The sequence below is a fragment of the Hylobates moloch genome, unplaced genomic scaffold (assembly GCF_009828535.3).
Source record: "Hylobates moloch isolate HMO894 unplaced genomic scaffold, HMol_V3 SCAFFOLD_7, whole genome shotgun sequence".
NCBI classification, from domain to species: Eukaryota; Metazoa; Chordata; class Mammalia; order Primates; family Hylobatidae; genus Hylobates; species Hylobates moloch.
This window is the reverse complement of record NW_026652282.1, coordinates 83,621,962-83,642,043: the sequence shown is the minus strand read 5'-3', so window position 1 is coordinate 83,642,043 and position 20,082 is coordinate 83,621,962. Positions and strand designations below refer to the sequence as shown.

Sequence of the window (20,082 nt, the reverse complement as noted above, 5' to 3'; positions counted from 1 at the left end):
GATGGATGTTGCCGTGATCCGAGATCCGCCATTGCACTCCAGCCTGGGCAACAAGAGCGAAACTCCATCTCCAAAATAAAAGTATATGAAATATGATAAATATTTAGAAAAAATTGATAAGTGCTAGTTTACACCGTGGAGCATATCACTTTAAGAAGTAATTCTGGTAAAGATGGAAAGTTTGAGAAGAGTATTCCCATTTCCATGACTCTGGAGTCCCATTTGCAATCACTGTGTGACCAAGAGGACACCTTGTGTAATGGAATGGTCCAAAACGAGATTTACAGCTCTGTAGAAGGCACAGTTTCAAAGAGTTTTGGTGTGTGTCATTGTTCCGTTGTGGTGAACTTTTGCTAAATGCATGTACGGCTGAGTATATTTCTAACTCAGTGTTTGGCAAACTTACATAAACAAAAGATTCACCTGGGGTCTTTAAGTAAGAGTATAGATTACTGGGGCTCCACCCCAGCCCTATGGAATGGGACTCCAGGGAAAGAACTTGGGAATCGTTATATTTAAACAAGTACCACTGGCGATTCTTAGGGTCAGGTAATTTGAGTAGCATTGTAGTTATTGAGGTAGCTTTATGGCAGCATTTAAGACACGCATGCTTTCTTATGAAATTTCCTTTAAAGTAGTTCTCAAAGTTCTCAACCCTTGTGGAGGAGCATTTTTGGAAATGTACAGTGGCATTTTGAGTTGTTGCAATGACTACTACTAGGGGAAGAGAAGCCAGAGATGATAAATGGACTGCCATGTCCAAGGCAGTTCTACACAATGAACCCCTCCCCCCATTGAATGCCAATAATGTCTCTCCCCTTGAGAAACACTTAATATCAGCCATATTAGACCAAATGGACCCTGGATCTGAAGGCTATGTTGCACTGCCAGCCTTGCATAAATAATTTGTGCTTTAGCCTTCTTACAACTGTGTAGCTGATCCCAATGAGTTAGTAATAATAAAAGCTAACATTTATTAAGCACTTGCTGTGTCCTCATTGTATTAGTTTTCTATTGCTGTGTAACAAATTTCCACAAACTTAGTGGCTTACAACACTCATTTATTAGCTCACAGTTCTGTAGGTCAGAAGTTTGGGTGGACATGAGTGGGTTCTTTGCTTAGAATCTCACAAGGCTGAAATCAAGGTGTTGGACTCTTATCTTGACTCTGGGAGAAGAATCAGCTTCCAAGCTCATTTTTCTTGTTGGCAGAATTTGGTTGGCTGTGGTTGTAGGACCGAGATCCTTGTTTCTTTGCTGGCTGTTGGCTGGAGGGCTGTAGCTCTTAGCTCCTAGGGGCTTCTTTGTGGTCCTTACATGTGGGTTTCCACATCTCAGAGCCAGTGATGGCACATTGAAACCTTCTTATGCTGTGAATCTCTGACCAGAGATTCTCTCTTTTGACCAGCTAGGGAGAACTCTGCTTTTAAATGGCTCTTGTGTTTCGGCAAGGCCTACCCAGATAATCTTCCTGTATTAAAGTCAACTGTGCTATGTGAAAACCTAATCATGAGAGTAAAATCCATTATAATCACAGTCTTAGGAATTATGCAGGGCAAATACATCAAGCGGTCAAGAAATCTTGGAGCCAGTCAATTATACGATTTTATTGATAAACATATCTAAAGAAGTTTCAGTAACTTTGCCTAGGTCCCACAACAAGCAAGCTAAGGCATGGTTTGAGCTCAGGTTGCTCTGGCTCCAGAGACTGCTTAATTGTTGTATCTCCTGCCTCTCAATGTAACTGAGGAAATGTGGATGGCTCAGCATATTTTGTCACTGTTTTGGGAAAGAGTATAGAACATGTGACCTGGTGATGGTGGGTCCGTGGCTCATAACAATGAGCTACTCAAGAAAAGGGTGGGGGACTTAGCCAAGGCTTGTTCTGCTATCATCAGCCATCTGTGGAAAATAGACTATTGGTTCTATGACTTCAGCAACCAACCTCACTCTACTGGTTATAAAAGAGGAGGTGTGTGCAAGGGATGTATCCTAAGTGCTTGCTTTTTTATATTTAGATTTCACTTATACACTGTGTGCTAGTGACTCCTGCCTCAGTGCCTGTCTTGTGAGAGTCTTTCCCTTCATTGATATACTCCCTGAGTGGCAGCATTTCCTTTACCTCCAGTTTATAGCAAAATGAAGACAGAAGGTGGGATGTTTCATGCTGTTGTTGATGTTATGACTGAGCCTCAATTAACGATATAGATATGGTATGAAAAGGTAGGGGGAACACAAGCAAAGAAGCATTTCTACAAAAAATGGGACTAAATATATAGGATAAATGTTATTTGGGGCTTTGAATGGAAGAGAAAGGGAACCTAGTGGAGAATCAAAGAATTTGGGAGACCACAGTCATGATTTGTGGGGCACTGGCAGAAAATTTTGTTGAAAAGTCCTGAGTTCTTAACCAGTCATGTCGATGACACTAAGAATCTTGAGTGAGGTAAACGTAAATGAAACAAGCAAAGATATTCAAGACTGTGAAGGCACAGAGACTTGGATTCTTTCTCCCAGTCATAAAAGATTAAATTTCTAAGGCTGGGGTAGATACTACTTCATGTTTGATCCATGTTTGAACCTCTTCAAAGAGTCATGGAATAAAATCCTTCATTGGTCTCGCAGGGGATATCTGGAAAGGCAGTAACTCCTGGATAGTTGTCATTGCACGAAAAACGTGCCAGATGAGACTGGTAGCATTACCTGTGTTAAGAGAAACCTTCAACGAGCAGCGCCTGCAAGAGCTAAGGAAACTTGTAGCCAGAGAGCACCTGAATGCTAACGTGGATCCTGATCAATATCAGGATGAAGATAGCAATTGGTCTGCTTTCTAGAAAGAAATATCATTCTTAAGTTCTGCACTGCTGCATTATCAGGCTGGTTCTACAGCAATGTCTATACTTTCTGGGAATATTTGAGGGTTCAGCCCTGTGGCTACTCTACAGAGAGTTGTCTAGCCCGTCAAAACTGGTCATGTTTTAGCATTTTCATTTTTTATTTCTTAGCTAATAGATTTTATTCTCAATACACACTGCATGCATTTCTTTTATTCCTTTCCCAGAATCCTGTTCCTTCAAAGAAGGTTCAGAGTTGTTCACCTGCTCAAAGGATGTGTTATGAGATATGTTGTTTGGTAGAAGGCCAGGGAGTTCAACTGAATCGGAGGAAGATTTGCCCTATTCTTGGCCATGGCATGGTGACCTCTTATTACTGAATAAGGACTGCTTCAAAGCCAATCATTGGGAAAACTAGGTAAGAGGAAGAAGTCTTTGAGTTTTTGTTTTGTTTAAGAACCAGAACAATAAGATATTGTTGGCTAGCACATGGCATCCAGGGTTTAGCAAAATGAAGGTGAGTATTCACCAGATAGCACTCAAACTCAAACAGTGTGCTGTTGGGTAAGTGTGGCTGGGTAAAGCATGTGGATAATGGTATCAGATTGGGGAAAATGGAGTGATAATGACTAAGAAGAGCTAACATTTGCGAAGGGATGTATAGATTACAAGGCTTTTCTACATGGATCTCATTTGATTCTCACAAAACCCATGAGATCATTTTAGTATGTTACCTTTTTTTGTAGTAAAATATATATAACTTAAAATTTACCATTTTAGCCATTTTTTAAGTGTACAGTTCAGGGTCATTAAGTACATTCATATTGTTGTGTGCCAGTCTCCACCATTCATCTCCAGAATTTTTTTATTTTCCCAAAATGAAACTCCATACCCATTAAATGCTAACTGCCCATCCCCTCCTCCCAGCCCCTAACAACCACTGTTCTACTTTCTGTCTCTATGAATTTGACTACTCTAGGTACATCATATAAGTAGAATCATACAATATTTGTCCTTCTGTGGTTGACTTATTTCACTTAGCATAATGTCTTTAAGGCTCATCTACGTTGTCCATGTGTCAGAATTTCTTTAGTTTTTAAGACTGAATATTTTGTTGTATATATATTGTATATAAATACACCACATTTTGTTTATTCATCTGTTAATGGACACTTGGGTTGCTTTCATCTTTTGGCTATTGTGAATCATACTGCTATGAACGTGGGTATACAAGTATCTCTTTGAGTCCCTGCTTTCAGTTCTTTTGTGCTCAGAAGTAGAATTGCTAGGTCCCATGGTGTGATGATTAGTTTTAGGTGTCAACTTGTCTGGATTAAGGAATAACTAGAGGACAGGTGAAGCATTAATTTTGGTGTTTCTGTGAGTGTATTTCCAGAGGATATTGGCATGTGAGTGTGAGTGGACTAAGTGGGGAAGATTTGCCCTCAATGTGAGTAGGCACCATCTAATCAGCTGGGAGCCAGGATAGAACAAAAATAACAGAAAGATCTTTCTTGCTCTTGCAGGTGGGATACACTCTTCTCCTGCCCTTAGGCATCAGCACTCCAGGCTCTTTATCCTTTGGACTCTAGCAGCCCCCTGGGTTCTCATGCCTTCAGACTTGAATGGGGCCATGCTACTGGCATTCTAAGGTCTCCAATTTGCAGAAAGCCTGTTGTGGGACTTATCAGCCTCCATAATCAATGAGCCAATTCCCCTAATAAATCCCCTCTTATATCTTTCTCTATATATACAGCCTATTGGTTTTATCTCTCTGGAGAACCCTGACTAATATACATGGTAATTCTATGTTTGATTTTTTGAGAAACTGTCATACTCTTTTTGACAGTGGTTATACCATTTTACATTCCTACAGCAATGCACAAGAGTTCCAATTTCTCCATATCTTTGCCAATATTTGTTATTTTCTGTTTTTTATAATAGCCATCTTAAGGGGTGTGAAATGGTGTTTCATTGTGGTTTTGATTTGTATTTCTCTAATGGTTAGTGGTGTTGAACATCTTTTCATATGTTTACTGGTCATTTGTATAACTTCTTTGAAGTTCAGGTTCTTTGCCCATTTTTAAATCAGGTTGCTTGTTTTTTTTGTTGTTGAGTCATAGCAGTTCTTTATATATTCTGGATATTAGTCCCTTATCACATATATGATTTGCAAATACTTTCTCCCATTCTGTGGGTTGCCTTTTCACTCTGCTGATAGTGTCCTTTGATATACAAAAGTTTTTAATTTTGATGGAGTCCAACTCATATATTTTTAAATTGTTGCTTGTACTTTTGGTATCAGATAAAAGAAATCTTTGCTAAATCTTGTTATGAAACTTTCCCCCTATGTTTTCTTCTAAGAGTTTTATAGTTTTAGCTCTTACATTTAGGTCTTTGATCTAATTTGAATTTGAGTTAATTTTTGCATCGTGCAAGGTGAGGATCCAACTTCATTTTTTTCTATGTGGACATACAGTTTTCCCAGCACCATTTGTCGAAAAGACTTTCTTTTCCCCATTGGATGGTCTCGGCACCCTTGGTGAGAATTATTTGACCATATATGCGAGGGTTTATTTCTGGGCTCTTTATTATTCCATTAGTCTGTATGTCTGTCTTTATACCACATGGTTTTGATTACTGTAGCTTGTAGTTTTGAAATCAGGAAGTGAGAGACCACCAAGTTTTAAAAATTTTTTTTTTTTCAAAATTGTTTTGGTTCTTTGTGATTCCTTGAATTTCCATATGAATTTTAGGGTTAATTTTTCTATTTCTGCAAAAACATAATTGGGATTTTATTTAATAATAGGGATTGCATTGAATTTGTAGATCACTTTGGGTAGTATTGACATCTTAACAATTTTAAATCTTCCAACTCATTAATATGAGATGTATTTCCATCTATTTGTGTCTTCTTTAGCTTCTTTCAGCAACATTTTGTAGTTTTCTGTGTACAAGTCTTTCACCTCTTTGGTTAAGTTTATTTCTAAGAATATTATTATTTTCGATGCTACTGTAAATGGAATTGTTTTCTTAATTTCCTCTTCAGATTGTTTAATGTCAATATAGATACATAACTCATTTTTGTGTGTTGATTTTGTATTCTGCAACTTTGCTGAATTCATTTACTAGTTCTAACAGTTTTTTGGGGGAAATATTTACAGTGTTCTACCTGTAAGATCATATCCTCTGCAAACAGAGATAATATTACTTTTTCCTTTCCAATTTGGATGCCTTTTGTTTCTGTCTTGCCTAATTGTTCTGGCTAAAAATTCCCATGCAATGTTGACTATTGTTTATCTGGGAATGTCTTAATCTGTCCCTCATTTCTGAAGGGCAGTTTTGCAAGATGTAGAATTATCTGTTGACATTAAAAGAAAATTCCTGTGAGTTTCCCAACTGTGGGAGTGGGAAAGGTAGACCCTCCTCTCCTGAAGACACACCCCCACTGGAGAGGCTGAAGGTCTGTTTGCAGAAGTTTCCAGCTTTACCTGGGGCTGAGTCAAGTTAGAGAGCCCAGTGAAATACACAGGTAGAGGAAGCATCAGAAAGGACCCAGGAGCTTGCTGGGACCCAAGCAGCCCATTCCTGCCTGGCACCACAGGGATCCATCTGGAGGGCAGCCAGAGGAGTAGGGGGTGAAACTACACAGGGAGAAGGAATTCTCTAGCTGAACTTTGTAACAATTTGAATGTGGCAAGAAGCCTCCTGGCCAGAACTCAGTGGAGGGCGTGAATTGGGCATGCATACTTCACAGGCAGAGAGAAGAATTAAAGCCCTTTTCTCTCACAGCTGGGAGGCGGATAGCCTTGAGCAAGGTTTCAAGCCCTTCTCACTCCTCGCCTGGAAACAAACTCTGGGCTGTTGGTCAGGGCACGGTGGGAATGAGACCTGCCCTTCAGTTTGTGTGGGAGCTGGGTGAGGCCTGTGACTGCCTGCTTTCCCCCACTTCCCTGACAACCTGCATGACTCAGCAGAGACAGCCATATAATCCTCCTAGGTACACAATTCCAGTGACCTGGGAATCTCACCCCCATCCTCCACAGCAGCCTCAGCAAGACCCACCGAAGGAGGGTCTGAATTCAAACATGCCTAGCCCTTCCCCCATCTGATGGTCCTTCCCTGTCCACCCTCATAGTGGAAAACAAAGGGCATATAATCTTGGGAGTTCTAGGGCCCTGCACACCACCAGTCCCTCTCCACGCTACTACAGCTGATTCTTTCTGGAAAGCACCACTTCCTGGCAGGAGACTAACCAGCACAAAAATAGAGCATTAAATTGCCAAAGCTAAAGACCCTCATGGAGTCCATTGCACCCTCCACCACCTCCACTGGAACAGGTGCTGGTATCCACAGCTGAGATACCCATAGTTCACATCACAGGACTCCTGCAGAAACCCCCAGTACCAGCCTGGAGCCAGGCAGACTAGCTGGGTGGCTAGACCCAGAAGAAAGACAACAAACACTGCAGTTCAGCTCACAGGAAGCCACATCCATAGGAAAAGGGAGAGAGTACTACATCAAGGGAACACCCCATGGGACAAAAGAATCTGAACAGTAGCCTTCAGCCCTAGACCTTCCCTCTGACAGAGCCTACCCAAATGAGAAGGAACCAGAAAACGAACCCTGGTAATAAGACAAAACAAGGCTCTTCCACACCCCCCCAAATTACACTACTTCACCAGCAATGGATCCAAATCAAGAAGAAATATCTGGTTTACCTGAAAAAGAATTCAGGAGGTTAGTTATTAAGCTAATCAGGGAGGGACCAGAGAAAGGCGAAGCCCAGTACAAGGAAGTTCAAAAAATGATAGAAGAAGTGAAGGGAGAAATATTCATGGAAATAGATAGCCTAAAGAAACCACAGTCAAAAACTCAGGAAACTTTGGACACACTTTTAGAAATGCGAAATTCTCTGGAAAGTCTCAGCAATAGAACTGAACAAGTAGAATAAAGAAATTCAGAGCTTGAAGATAAGGTCTATGAATTAACCCAATCCAGCAAAGACAAAGAAAAAAGAATAAGGAAATATGAACAAAGCCTCTAAGAAATCTGGAATTATGTTAAATGACCAAACTTAAGAGTAATCATTGTACCTGAGGAAGAAGAGAATTCTAAAAGCCTGGAAAATGTATTTAGGGGAATAATCGAGGAAACCTTTCCCGGCCTTGCGAGAGACCTAGATGTCCAAATACAACATCTAGGTCAAAGAACACCTGGGAAATTCATCGCAAAAAGATATTACCTGGGCACTTTGTCATCAGGTTATCCAAACTTAAGACCAAGGAAAGAATCTTAAGAGCTGTGAGACAGAAGCACCAGGTAACCTATAAAGGAAAGCCTATCAGATTAGCAGCAGATTTCTCAGCAGAAACCCTACAAGCAAGAAGGGATTGGGGACCTATCTTCAGCCTCCTCAAACAAAACAATTATCAGCCAAGAATTTTGTATCCAGAGAAACTAAGTATCATATATGAAGGAAAGATACAGTCATTTTCAGACAAACAAATGCTGACAGAATTTGCCATTACGAAACCACCACTACAAGAACTGCTAAAAGGATCTGTAAATCTTGAAACAAATCCTGGAAACCACATAAAAACAGAACTTCTTTAAAGCATAAATCACAGAGGACCCATAAAACAAAAATATAAGTTAAAAAGCAAAAACAACAAAAACCAAAGTACACAAGCAACAAAGAGCATGATGAAAGCAACAGTACCTCACATTTCAATACTAACATTGAATATAAATGGTCTAAATGCTCTGCTTAAAAGATACAGAACTGCAGGATGAATAAGAACTCACCAACCAACTATCTGCTGCCTTCAGGAGACTCACCTAACACATAAGGACTCACATAAACTTAAAGTAAAGGGGTGGAAAAAGGTATTTCATGCAAATGGACACCAAAAACGAGCAGAGGTAGCTATTCTTAGACAAAACAAACTTTAAAGCAACAGCAGTTAAAAGAGACAAAGAGGGATAGTATATAATGGTAAAAGGCCTTTCCAACAGGAAAATATCACAATCCTAAACATATAGGCACCTAACACTGGAACTCCCAAATTAATAAGACAGTTACTAATATACCTAAGAAATGAGATAGATAGCAACGCAATAATCGTGGGGGACTTCATTACTCCACTGACAGCCCTAGACAGGTCATCAAGACAGAAAGTCAACAAAGAAACAATGGATTTAAACGATACATTGGAACAATTGGACTTAACAGATATATATAGAACGTTTCATCCAACAACTGCAGAATAAAACATTCTATTCAACAGCACATGGAACTTTCTCTAAGATAAACTATATGATAGGCCATAAAATGAGCTTCAATAAATTTAAGAATATTGAAATTATATCAAACACTCTCTCAGACCACAGTGGAATAAAACTGGAAATCAACTTCAAAGGGAACCTTCAAAACCATGCAAATTCATGGAAATTAAATAACCTGGTCCTGAATGAGCATTGGGTCAAAAATGAAATCAAGATGGAAATTAAAAAATTCTTCAAACTGAATGACAATAATGCCACAACTATCAAAACCTCTGAGATTCAGCAAAGGCAGTGCTAAGAGGAAAGTTCGTAGCCCTAAACGCCTACATCAGAAAGTCTGAAAGAGCACAAACAGACATAAGGTCACACCTCAAGGAACTAGAGAAACAAGAACAAACCAAACCCAAACCCAGCAGAAGAAAGGAAATCACCAAGATCAGAGCAGAACTAAGTGAAATTGAAACAAACAAAAATACAAAAGGTAAATGAAATGAAAAGCTGGTTCTTTGAAAGATAAATAAAATTGATAGACTATTAGCAAGATTAACCAAGTAAAGAAGAGAGAAAATCCAAATAAGCTCAGTAAGAAATGAAACGAGAGAGGGCCAGGCGCAGTGGCTCATGCCTGTAATCCCAACACTTTGGGAGGCCAAGGCGGGCGGATCACGAGGTCAGAAGATTGAGACCATCCTGGCTAACACAGTGAAACCCCGTCTCTACTAAAAATAGAAAAAAAATTAGCCGGGCATGGTGGCGGGCGCCTGTAGTCCCAGCTACTCAGGAGGCTGAGGCAGGAGAATGGTGTGAACCCAGAAGCAGAGGTTGCAGTGAGCTGAGATCACGCCACTGCACTCCAGCCTGGGGGACAGAGCAAGACTCCATCTCAAAAAAAAAAAAAAAAAAAAAAAAAAGAAATGAAACGGGAGATATTACAAGTGACACCACAGAAGTACAGAAGATCATTCAAGGCTACTATGAACACCTTTATGCACATAAACTAGAAAACCTAGAAGAGATGGATAAATTCCTGGAAAAATACAACCCTCCTAGTTTAAATCAGGAAGAATTAGATACCCTGAACAGACCAACAACAAGCAGTGAGATTGAAATGGTAATTAAGAAAATTACCAACAAAAAAAGTCCAGGACCAGATGGATTCACAGCAGACTTCTAGCAGACATTCAAATAATTGTTATCAATCCTTTTGACACTATTTTACAAGACAGAGAAAGAAGGAACCCTCCCTAATTCATTCTATGAAGCCAGCATCATCCTAATACCAAAACCAGCAAAGGACATAACCAAAAAAGACAATTACAGACCAATATTTTTGATGAACAGAGATGCTAAAATCCTCAACAAAATACTAGCTAACCAGTTCTAACAACATATCAAAAAGATAATCCACCATGATCAGTTAAGTTTTGTACCAGGGATGCAGGGATGGTTTTACATACACAAGTCAATAAATGTTATACACCACATAAACAGAATTAAAAACAAAAATCACATGATCATCACAATACGTGCAGAAAAAGCATTTGACAAAACCCAGCATTCCTATATGATTAAAACTCTCAGTAAAATCGGCATACAAGGGACATATCTTAATGTAATAAAATCCATCTATGACAAACCCACAGCCAACATAATACTGAATGGGGAAAAGTTGAAACCATTCCCTGTGAGAACTGGAACAAGACAAGGATGCCCACTCTCACCACTCCTCTTCAACATAGTACTGGAAGTCCTAGCCAGAGCAATCAGACAAGAGAAAGAAATAAAGGACATCCAATTGGTAAAGAGGAAGTCAAACTGTCACTGTTTGCTGATGATATGATCATGTTAGATATGGGTTCTAAATTTCTTTTTAAAGAATTAATATGTCAGTATGTTCAATTCTTTGCCTTCTACTTTTAAACTTAACTTCCTCGTAAAGCAACCTTTTTCAGTTACCTACTCCACCCTGACTCATTCTGATCACCTGCTCCACCCTAACTCATTCCAATTACCTGCTACCTGCTCTGCCCTGACTCCCTCCAAAGCACTCACCCCGTCATTCTCTTTAAATTAGCCAGTCGGAATTAGTTTAGCCTGTGCGGTCTAACCCTAGCCAATAGGAGAACAACATAGCAGCAGGGGCCATGTGTGTCAGGGATAAGAACCCCTTCCCCTCCCTTGTCCAAGTGTGTGCTCACCATTGTTCCATCTGTAAGGGCGCACCCTTCTATACAGAAGTAACTAGCCTTGCTGAGAATTAAAAACAAAATTTTATATTTGAGTGCTATTTGTTTTGCAGCACCGAAACTATATATAGCAGTCATTTACCTTGAAAACCCTAAAGACTCCTCCAGAAAGCTCCTAGAACTGATAAAAGAATTCAGCAAAATTTCTGTATACAAGATTAATGTACACAAATAAGTAGCTCTTCTATACACCAACAGTGACCAAGCAGATAATCAAATCAAGAACTCAACCCCTTTTGCAATAGTTGCAAAAAAAAAAAACAACACTTAGGAATATACCTAACCAATGAGTCAAAAGACCTCTACAAGGAAAACTACAAGCCCTGCTGTAAGAAATCATAAATGACACAAACAAATGGAAACATCTCCCATGCTCATGGATGGGTAGAATTAATATTGTGAAAATGACCATACTGCCAAAAGCCATCTACAAATTCAATGCAATCTCTATCAGAAAACCACCATCATTCTTCACAGAATTAGAAAAAACAATTCCCAAAATCATATGGAACCAAAAAAGAGCCTGCATAGCCAAAGCAAGACTAAGCAAAAAGGACAAATGTGGAGGCATCACACTAGTTGATTTCAAACTATGCTATAAGGCCACAGTCACCAAAACAACGTGGTACTGGTATAAAAATAGGCACGTAGACCAATGGAACAGAATAGAGAACCCAGAAATAAACCCAAATACTTAGAGCCAACTGATCTTCAACAAAGCAAACAAAAACATGAAGTGGGAAAAGGACACCTTTTTCAACAAATGGTGCTGGGGTAATTGGCTAGCCACACGTAGCAGAATGACACTGGATCCTCATCTCTCACCTTATACAAAAATCAACTCAAGATGGATTAAGGACTTAAACCTAAGACCTGAAACTATAAAAATTCTAGAAATTAACATTGGAAAAACCCTTCTAGACATTGGCTTCAGCAAGGATTTCATGACCAAGAACCCAGAAGCAAATGCAATAAAAAGATAAGTAGCTGGGACCTAATTAAACTAAAGAGCTTTTGCACAGAAAAGGAACAGTCAGCAGAGTAAACAGACAACCCACAGAGTGGGAGAAAGCTTCAGAATCTATACATCTGACAAAGGACTAATATCCAGAATCTACAACGAACTCAAACAAATCAATAAGAAAAAAAACTCACAATCCCCTCAAAAAGGGACTAAGGAGATGAATAGACAATTCTCAAAAGATACACAAATGGCAAAAAATGCTCAACATCACTAATGATCAGGGAAATGCAAATCAAAACCACAATGCAATACCTCCCAAAAAATTAGCCGGGTGTGGTGGCGGGCGCCTGTAGTCCCAGCTACTCGGAGAGGCTGAGGCAGGAGAATGGCGTGAACCTGGGAGGCGGAGCTTGCAGTGAGCCGAGATTGCGCCACTGCACTCCAGCCTGGGCGACAGAGCGAGACTCTGTCTCAAAAAAAAAAAACAAACAAAAAATACCTCCTTACTCCTGCAAGAATGGCCATAATAAAAAAAACAGTAGACGCTGGTATGGATGTGGTAAACAGGGAACACTTCTACACTGCTGGTAGAAAGTAAAACTACTACAGCCACTATGGAAAATAGTGTGGAGATTCCTTAAAGAATTAAAAGTAGAACTACCATTTGATCCAGCAATCCCACTACTGGGTATCTACCCAGAGGAAAAGAAGTCATTATTCAAAAAAGATAACTTGCATATGTATGTTTATAGCAGCACAATTCATAATTGCAAAATCATGGAACCAACCCAAATGCCCAGCAATCAACAAGTGGATAAAGAAACTGTGGTATATATATATATGATGGAATACTATGGAGCCATAAAAAAGAATGAATTAGCAGCATTTGCAGTGACCTGGATGAGATTGGAGACTATTATTCTAAGTGAAGTAACTCAGGAATGGAAAACCAAACATCATGTGTTCTCACTGATATGTGGAGCTAAGCTATGAGGACACAAAAGCATAAGAATGATACAATGGACTTGGGGACTTGGGGGGAAGAGTGGGAGGTTGGTGAGGGATGAAAGACTACAAATATAGTGCAGTGTATACTGCTTCGGTGACAGGTCACCAAAATCTCACAAATCACCATTAAAGAACTTACTCATGTAACCAAATACCACCTGAACTCCAATAACTTATGGAAAAATAAAATAACAATTAAAAATTTTCCTTTAAATATGGTATTCAATTCCTTGTGGCCTTCAAGGTTTTTGCTGAGAAATCCACTGATAATCTTATTGAAGATCCATTGTGCATGATGAGTTACTTTTCTCTTGCTGCTTTCAAGATTCTTGAGGGGGCCTTAGACTTTGTATTGTATTCCTTTACCTCTGATCTCTTGCCCCCGGTTTCTGTGAGTCTGTAGTCCCCCTGCAGTGTTCCATGTCTTTGGCTTTTGTTAGAATATAATGTGTCTTGGTATGTACTGCTTTGGGTTTATCCTACCTGGAGATCATCAAGATTTTTGGATTTGTGAATCAATGCCTTTCCTCAAATTTGGGAAGTTTTCAGAAATTATTTTTTCAAATAGTTCCTCTGCTCCTTTCTTTATCCCTTCACCATCTGAGATTTCTGTAGTGCATATATTGGTCAGCTTGATGGTATCCCATAGGTCTCTTAGTCTCTGTCCACTTTTCTTAATTATTATTATTGTTATTATTTGGTCTTCAGATTCAATAATTTCAAAGGATTTATCTTCAAGTTCACTGATTCTTTTTTCTTCCTGTTTGAATCTACTGTTGAATCCCTCTAGGTGTTTTTCAATTCAGATACTGTATTTTCAGCTCCAGAATTTCTATTTGGTTCCTTTTTATAGTTTCTCTTTGTTAATATTCTCTTTTGTTTATGTATTGTTTTTCTGATTTCCTTTAGTTCTTTGAGTTTTCATTTAGCTCTTTGAGCATATTTAAGACATTTTGTCTTTGTCCAGTACTTCTGATGCTTGTGTTTCTTCAGGGACAGTTTCTGACAGTTTATTTTCTTCCTTTGAATGGGCCATATTTTCCTGTTTCTTTGCATGGTTTGTTATTTTTTTGTTCTTTTTTAAAATTGATCATTCAAAAAAACAGCCACCTCTGCTAGTCATTACAAGTAGGTTCTGTGCCAGGGAAGATCTTCACTAATTAGCAGGGCATGCTGTCAGCTTTGGGATCAGCCCCATGTGAAGTCTTAAGGTCTTCTTAGGCCTCTTCTGGCTATGCATTTTGCCTTGGCCTGGGTATCTGTTGTTGTTTTCCAGTTCCCTTGAATGCATGACTGCTTACAAATGTCTCAATTTCCTGAAGTCTCACCCCTGCTTCTCGGAGGGCAGGCTTAGATGTTCTATTGTATTCCTCTACCTCTGATCTCTTGCTCCAGGTATATGTGAGTTTGTAGGCCCCCTGCAGTGTTCATGAGTAGTGCCCACCATTTCCTGTGGCTTTTCCTGAGCCTGAGTATCCAGCCATGCTGCTTTTCCCTGTCTGACCTCCGAATTAGGTAAAACAGAGACCAGTACACCTCAGGCAGCCCCTTGACAGGTTAGAATGTTGCAAATAAAGCCCACTCTCCTCTCTCTGGGGTTCCAGGGAGGAAATTGGCAGTAGGGCTTCTGCTTCCCCAGGTGTGCCAGGAGGGAAGGATGGGGTACAGGCAAGTAAAAATGTCACAAAATTTCTAACCATTTTGACTGTGTCTTTTTCTTGACTAGGTGTTTGCTTGGTTGCTAGAGAACTTTGAGTATTTTTCAGACTTCCTATAAAGTTACTGTAGCCAGTCTGTAATACTGTAATTTTTTTACAACTTATAACACAACTTTTATTAGAAAAGTTATACATAACATAGCATCAACTATTTTCAAGAACAATGTTAAACCTGATAAGCAAAAAAACCAGACTAACAAAACGTGTAACAAGAAACCAATGACCTTTCTTAAATCAAACATTCAATTATCTACAATGTCTTTTTACAAATGGGGAAAACTCCATGGTTTACAGGCACAGCATATTGAAAATAAATCTGCAATAGTAATTTTTTACAGTTAAACTCTCAAGAAACGGAATCATTAAAACAGTAATGAGTTCACAAATTCAAAACATTTCACATAATTTTAAATTATTGGGTATACACTGAAGTTTGAATTTCAAAAGTGATTTTTTTCCCACGAAAGTGTCAACACTTAGGCTAGAACTTTAAGTGTTAATTTTGCCCTAAAAAGTTAAGACATATTCTGATAATCATAATAGTCACATGATTTGTGATGCTATCTGGTCTGTTAATATAGACCTTTATTTGGATGTGTTTTTCTTCAGTTAAATTATAGGAAACTGGATATAGGATTTCGTTGCAAAGCTATTAAAGTTCCAAACACAGGAGTGTGCAGCACTGGAAAAGCAGATCAGTACTAAAACTTATAATAAATATCAGAGAAGCCATTAGTTTTTACAGCATTGTCTGCTTAAAGGTTAAGTTGACCTGGTGTATAATTTCCCATCAGTCTGTCCTTGTAGTAGACAGGGCAATTTCTGTTTTCATGATCTGAATACTCAAATATATCCAAACATCTTTTTAAAACTTCGATTTATAGCTCCTAGAAAGTTATGTTTTTTGATAGTCACTCTACTCTAATCAGGCCTATTTCTGCTCATTTTGGAGCCTCACTAAAATGACAGATTTCGAGATAGCCAAGTTCATCAGAAAGACTCAAATGGAATGATTTACATGATTTACAAAATAGAACACTTTAAACCAAGTCAGTCCTATCTTTTTGTAGCTGAAGGGTATCAGTCATAACACAATTTCACGTACACCTTTGCTCATTAGGGAATTACACTTAAAACGAATCTCAAGAGGGTGACCTTTGTTATTTCAGGTACCATCGCTAAGGAGAGTGGTTAATAAGAAGATTGCCAGTGTTACTACTGATGGAAAGGCTTTTTTTTTTTTTCTTGTCAAAGACTCATACCATAGTTTTAAATTAAACTGTCAGGCATTTTCCCAGACAGGTTTTCCTTTCCAGAACTAAGATAAAAGTTCCTTTCCAGAACTAAGATAAAAATCATGACTTTCAACTGCCACTCAACATCATTGCATGCACCAATATTGCACACATCTGTTCTGAACTGTTAATCTTCTGAGTCCTTGGGGTGCTGTTTTCTCCATCAGAACACGAACACATCCATCTAATCAGTTTCCCTCAAAGATGAAACTGACAAATTTAATATACTGGGAAAAAAATGAGAAAGAAAAAGGCAAAGACTTTGTACAGACAAAAATCCAAGTTTTCTCAAAGGGTTCTGTGTCTCCTACACGTGGGGGCAATTTGTAAGCACTAGTGAAATGAACACTAGCAATAATGCTTCTAGCTCCTCATAAAATATGGAACTTTGGCCCAGGTGTTGTGATGATGTTACTGTACAGTTCTTCCTGTGTCAGCTCAATAGCTTGCTGCTTTTTAAGAACCAAGAAGCTGTAGAACTTTGCAGCAGCTTGTTTTCTGTTTGTGTTTTGACATAACTCAAGCAAACTGATAGATTCAGCTCCAGTTTTAGCAAGAGCTCACTGAAGACCATGAAGCATCTGCTGAGTCCTTTTCTTCCATCTTCTTTCTTCCTGATCTTGATCACCCCCTGAAACATCTTCATCCTTTTTCCCTTCATCATCTTTTTTTTCCTCCTTTTCTTTCTCATTCTCTTTTTCTGGCAGAAGTTCTAACTCTGGTATTAGCTGACAGATATTTGGAGGTTCTTGTTGGGGAAGCTCTACAGGCAGTATTTCCATCTGCTCAACCTGCTGAGGAGGCATCACAGGCTCTGGGTTAATTTGTCCAGCTTTTCGCTTAACTCCCTGAGGTGGTGGTGGAGGCATAGCTGACTCATCCAGGTTTGTTCTGCTGGCCTCATCACTGACTCCTGGAGGCGGCTTGGCTCTTCCAAAATGGGCTTATCAATAACATCATGCTGCTGATGTAGCTGTTGCTGGTCCTCTCTAGGAACCTCTGGATTTTCAAGTTCTTTGAGGAACTCATCCAAATTATCTGCCCCTCCTTTCCACCTTTTTCTAAGGTCTTCTGGTACAAGTGGTGTAAGACAGCATGTAAAGAGCTTCAGTAGTCTATTATTCCACAAAGGCTGAGCAGGTAAAGAAAACAGTTTTTCTACTCCTCCTGTCTCTTTCCACATCACCTATTTCTTGGTGGGTGGTGCCAGATCCAAAGTAGTAACAATATCAGAATAATCATTAAGTTGGCTCTAATTGTCTTGCTATCCAAGTTTTTGACACTGTCAACAATTAGCTTCCTCTTCCTCTTGGCGTTTGTTTCTTTAACAGTTATATCAATAGGTTCCAATGCAAATGCTTCTTCCTCATTTGGAACAAATGTTGTTTGATCAGTCATAGTTGGCTGGTTCAACAGGATTCACTGAATCAGGACTATCAGGCCCACCCATTGATGTATTATCATCCTTACCCATATATCATCATGTGCAGGCTGCTCTGGCAACATCCCTCTGCCTCAGAGAGGGCAGGGGGATCATCAAAGGTACTACCATCATTATTACTAATAAGTTTGTCATCTAATATTCCACCATCATTTTCTTCTCCAAAATTATTATCTTTATATTGGTCTTCATATTCTAAATGGTTAATTTTCTCATTCAGATTGCTGGTGCTCTGTTCAGACTCTAATAGGAGATTAGAAGCAGTAGTGCCTACTAACATGTCATCATCCTCAAAAGCACTGCCTTCTCTCATCTCACGATCATCCATTCCAAAATCGCCAAAACCATTTTCTTGTAAAATACTGATATTCCCAACTTCTTCTCTCACGGTTATTTCTTCCACTCTACTCTGACCCAGGCTGAACTCCTGGGCCACATCGATGTCATCTAAGTCAGGCAGTGGCTAATCAAAGTAATGAAATTATTCAGGTAAAGTAATGGTGTTATAAGCTGCTTCCTGATTTTCCTCAGGCAGGTCAACACCTGGTCAAAAAGCCATCTTTATCTTAATGAACGCTTCATTACAGTCTGCAAGAAGATATTTGGCTTTCCTGTGATAGATTCAAACTACTCCCAGTAAGAGATGTCCTGATGTCCGTAATGCTATCTTCACCTTTGGTGAGATGATACTCTCCATGCTGCTCTCTAAATTACACTGTAACACAGGGGCTTTGGTTAGCTTCTTATCCCAATGGGCTGCTAGCCAAATTTTGGCCAGAGGCCCTCTTACTGAGGACAAAATGTGCATAGAACATTGTTCTGATTGGCTATGAAAATAGAAGGAAACCTTGCTCTCCACTGGGAGTTGGGCGGGCTGGGTCCAGTCTATATTATTTTTTAAATGTTTTGTCAATTGAGAAAAATGACAAAATAAGTCCCAATCATTTTAGATTTATTTGCCAAAGTTAAGGACATGCCCGGGAGACAGGTCTGTGCCTTTCTCCGAAGGTGATTTTGAGGGCTCCAAATTTAAAGGGGAAAGGGTAGGATATTGAGAAGTAAACAATTTTCATGTAAGAGGGGGTAGGGAAAAATAGTCATTCATGCCTTTGTCTGGTTCAGTGAATCTGCATTTTTTAAACATAAGATAACATAGAATGGCCGCTTCACAGATGCTGCTACTGCCAGGAGCCCCGTACTATCAGCCATGGTCAACCCCACCTTGTTCTTCAACATCACCGTAGATGGTGAGCTCTTGGGCCACATCTCCTTCAAGCTGTTTGCAGACAAGTTTCCAAAGACACCAGAAAAATTTCATGCTCTGCGCACTGGAGAGAAAGGATTTGGTTATAAGGGTTCCTGCATTCACAGAATTATTCCAGGGTTTATGTGTCAGGGTGGTGACTTCACATGCCATAATGGCACTGCTGGCAAGTCCATCTACAGGGAGAAATTTGATGACAAGAACTTCATCCTAAAGCATACAGGTCCTGGCATCTTGTCCATGGCAAATGCTGGACACAAACAGTTCCCAGTTTTTCATCTGCACTGCCAAGACTGAGTGGTTGGATGACAAACATGTGGTCTTTGGCAAGGTAAAAGAAGGCATGAATATTGTGGAAGCCATGGAAAGCTTTGGGTCCAGGAATGGCAAGACCAGCAAGAAGATCACCATTGCTGACTGTGGACAACTTATTAAAGTTTGACTTGTGTTTTATCTTAACCACCAGACCATTCCTTCTGTAACTTGTGTTTTATCTTAACCACCAGACCATTCCTTCTGTAGCTCAGGAGAGCACTCCTCCACCCCATTTGCTGGCAATAGCCTATAATCTTTGTGCTCTCATTGCAGTTCCCTTTGGGTTCCATGTTTTCCTTGTTCCTTTCCATGTCTAGCTGGATTGCAGAGTTAAGTTTATGATATGAAATAAAACTAAATAACAACAAAAAGGCTGGGCACGGTGGCTCATGCCTGTAATCCCAGCACTTTGGGAGGCCGAGGCAGGCGGATCACCTGAGGTCTGGAGTTCGAGACCAGCCTGACCAACATGGAGAAACCCCATCTCTACTAAAAATCCAAATATGCCGGGCATGGTGGCACATGCCTGTAATCCCAGCTACTCCGGAGGCTGAGGCAGGAGAATCACTTGAACCCGGGAGGCGGAGGTTGCTGTGAGCCGAGATCGCACCATTGCACTCCAGCCTGGGCAACAAGAGTGAAACTCTGTCTCAAAATAAATAAATAAATAACAACAAAAAAAAGATGACATAAACAAAAGGGGTAGAGG

The 20,082-nt window shown here is 39.6% G+C and overlaps 2 pseudogenes; one reads left to right on the top strand and one right to left on the bottom strand.

The window, feature by feature from the left end:
• Positions 1–16,724: 16,724 nt before the first annotated feature.
• LOC116811359 (double-strand-break repair protein rad21 homolog) lies at positions 16,725–18,609 on the bottom strand (annotated as a pseudogene).
• A 380-nt stretch (positions 18,610–18,989) lies between these two features.
• Positions 18,990–19,500, top strand: LOC131383884 (peptidyl-prolyl cis-trans isomerase A-like; annotated as a pseudogene).
• The last annotated feature ends 582 nt before the right edge of the window (positions 19,501–20,082 follow it).